Source organism: Ranitomeya imitator, chromosome 4 (assembly GCF_032444005.1).
Source record: "Ranitomeya imitator isolate aRanImi1 chromosome 4, aRanImi1.pri, whole genome shotgun sequence".
NCBI classification, from domain to species: domain Eukaryota; kingdom Metazoa; phylum Chordata; class Amphibia; order Anura; family Dendrobatidae; genus Ranitomeya; species Ranitomeya imitator.
Genome location: NC_091285.1, coordinates 489,433,146 through 489,436,851, shown reverse-complemented (window position 1 = coordinate 489,436,851; position 3,706 = coordinate 489,433,146).

Sequence of the window (3,706 nt, the reverse complement as noted above, 5' to 3'; positions counted from 1 at the left end):
CTCTACGTATTAGCCATTGTTTTGCACCCCCAATATATATTTATTTATTTGATATCATTGTGGTGCACCAACTAATTTTTCTATAATGCAAAAAGAAAAAATAAAACTCCAAAATTGAGATTTTTCAGTTTTGGCAACTCTGAAAAAAGATGCAGCAATAAGCGACATTGTATCTATTCCAAATTGGTATTAATAGAACCATTAACTCATGCAAACAAATAATCTCCCACACAGCTTTGTCAGTGTGAAAATTACAAAATTACAAGTCTCGAAAAATGGCAGCACAAGCATTTTTTTTTTATATTTTTCTCATTGCTTAAAAACAAAATATGTTTGGTTTTGCCACAGTTGTAATGACCTGGTATTTTTTTTTACCTTACAATTAATACTGTATAAACAAAACCCAAAAAATAATTGCAGATTTTTGTTTTTTCCCACAATGTCACCACGGCTACATAAAAAAGTTATGAGGTTTGGAAGAAAGGGAGGATAAAACGAAAGCACATAAATGGAAAATCATCTGGTCAAAAAGGGGAAGAAGAGTTGGTAACTAAGCTCTTTTCAAAATACTCCCAGGCTTTTTAGCACTAAACATTTCTGAAAACCTAGTGATGAACATCTGCTTGATTTACTACAACCATTCCCATGCTGCTCATTACCAAGAGAGTGCATTGCAAATGGAGCATGCAAACATCGATGAATGCAAGCTATATCTGATTATAAAATAGTAATTCCTACCAAATTCTTCAATGTTCTACCTGTGAGATATGTGGGACTTTGTGATATTGGCAAATAATTTATTGAACAGCTAGAGCACCAACATCCTGTCTAGTAGGAAATAACAATAAAAATCTTGGTTTGATGCTGAAGATCAAATTTGGGAGTTGCCTTGTAATCTTTGAACAAAGAAATCAATTGTGAGAAGTCAGTGGTGGATCAATACATAAAAGCAAACGATTATCATCTTTTCATTCCAAATGCCTTATGTTTCCTGTTTCCGCATGCACTGAAGGAGCAGGAAGCCACAGAAGTTACTCCATTTAGCAGAGGGAGATGTTCTACTTCATCCACGCTCTTATTAAGCAGGTACACAGAGAATTTTATTCTTCTGGTCCCTCAAAGGACTTGTTCTACATGTGCACCTTTAAAATAATATTAAAGTAACTCACTGTAATGTTCTTTGATATCTATATCGTACCAAACTTGCAATTTAAAGTGATAAAAAGAAAATGCATTTTTGGGGAAAAAAAGATACTTATTTGTATGCCATAATATTTATGTGCTAATAATTTATGCTGATGCAATATAAATTCAGCATTTAAACAAAATAAGTATTATTGTTACCATAATATGATATACACTGATGAGCCAAAAGGTATCAAATAATGTTTTGAACTTTTTTACTTTCAGGCTCCATATCTCACCATGCACTCACTATTGCTTTGAACATGAGAATACCATCATTTTATAGACAATCTTTTTGTCTATCTCATACATAAATTTGAATTGCAACTGTTTATCATATGATTAGTTATGCAAATTCTTGTCATGTCACTGCATTGTTACTGTTTTGCTCCTGTTGGTGGAAAAATCGTTTTCTTTCTGTATACTACAAATTACAACCCGTTCTCACATTCCCTAATAGCTTAATGTGCTATTAGATAACTCCCAAGAAAAAGGTCACTGGTTCGAATCGAAGAGCAGCCATGAAGAAGATTTCCCGAGACAAGAGAAACCGCATCATCCAGCTAATCGATAGCGGTCTCTCAACTAAGAAAATTTCCAAACTGCATTATTTGGTTGCCATGACAGTTGGAAGAATACAAAATGAAGTCCTTCCATTTTTTTTAAATCCAAGAGGTGGATGTCCAAGAAAAATATCAGGGTCAATCAGTTGTTACTTTAGTTGTCGAGTTCCCAATGCTGCACAGGTGGGATCTTGAACCACCTCCGCTGTGGTCTCTCATTCTCCTCCAGCCGCAGTGGAGCCTGCTTAGCAGAGACGTCGCTCCCAGCACCTGGCTCAGAAAGATACTGCACGTTTGGTTACTGCTGGCTTTCCAGGTTCAGCCATTATAACCAGTACTTTTCAGCGGCGAGCAGGTGCTCCTGGGACTAAGTCCTGCTTTTCTCCTTCTGAGCATGCCCAACGGAAAACCTCTCATAGGAGGTCAGGTGTCACACGCTCAGGTCCTTTAGCCACGCCTATTGGTCTACTAGGAAGGTCCTGGAGAGCTACAGCTATAAAAGGTTCGCATGGCCGCATGGCCATGCTCTAGTACAAACCTGTTATCGTGTGTGTGCTAATTTATACACAAGAGCACGATCTGTACTGCTTCTAACCAGCAGTGACCGCCAGTGCAGTACTGTAAGCACTCTGTGTGGCTATTTTCTATTACTCCTGACAATCGGTCAGTGTAGGGTGGGAACGCCCGCTCGATCTCTGCATCTGACTCAGGGCGTCCTCAGGTGTGGGCTCAAAATCCACTGAGGGTCTGAGCAGGATCAAGCACCAGCATAGTGGGGGTGAATTGCAGGGATCCCACTAGTATTCATTTGCTGCTCCCTGTGACAGCTAACAGGGCACAGCGTTTCCTTGATTTCCTGCAACTCTGTGGAGCAACAGAGTTCGCTCCTGTACAGACCAGGTGACAGAACCCATATCTATTCTGGTGTAGTACTGCAATATAGTGCCACCATTACCTAGCAGCAGGTTCCACTCCTGCATGGTGGACCCCGGGCTGCGAATGCACCTTTGCTATCGTTATATTTACTTGGTGTGTTCCAACATGCCCTAACATCAGTTGACTCATTGCAAGGTCTATCAGTTTTGGTGTGACAAACACGGCAGTGGAGGTAGCTCGTATGCTTTGTAATAGTGAGATCACAGACATCCATGCAAGCACTGTGCGACACACGTTACACAAGTCTGGAATTATGACTCATGAAAAGGTGAAGAAACCTCGACTCCAATACAGTAAAAAGAAGTATTGGCCTGGTTTTGCAACAAAGTACAAAAGTGGATAGTAGAAGATTGAGAAGACTGATCAAGAGCATACCCAAGAAGGATTTAGGCAGTGTTGGAAGCAAAAGGTGGATTTAAAAAATACTGACAAAATAATAAAAATTAAAATTTAGATTTTTAGGATCAAAACATTAACAATACAGTGGCATGACAAGAATCTGCATAACTAATCATATGCTGAATAGTTGCAAGTTAAGCGTCTTCATCAGGGACAGTGTGAGGTAAGAAGCCGGCGCATCCTCACAAATGGTAATTATTATCTTTGATTATCTGGTTATAAAAAAGCAGGGTGAGGCTTCTTACCTCACACTTCCCCTGATGAAGATGCTTCTATATCGTCGATACGCGTGGGGTTTCTCCACCCCCCCTCCAGCACTAGCACCTTATCTCTCTCTGCTGCACCTATGCCTGGCCCTACCTTGACCCTCAGGATTTTGGACTTCGGCATTCGTCTCGCTCTCAGGCTTTGGTGATAATCTCAATAGTTCTACAATCTTTATTTTTGTGTGGTAACACCTGGTAGATGTGCCTGGGTTATGGGACTTATGTTCAACCCTTATTTCTTGATATATTTTGTATGATACCTATGGAACATAGTTGATGGTAGATGGGCATTTATTATTGTGTATATATTCAGGCATATCTTCTCTTCTTTGGTATACCTTGGGTCATTTTGGGGCG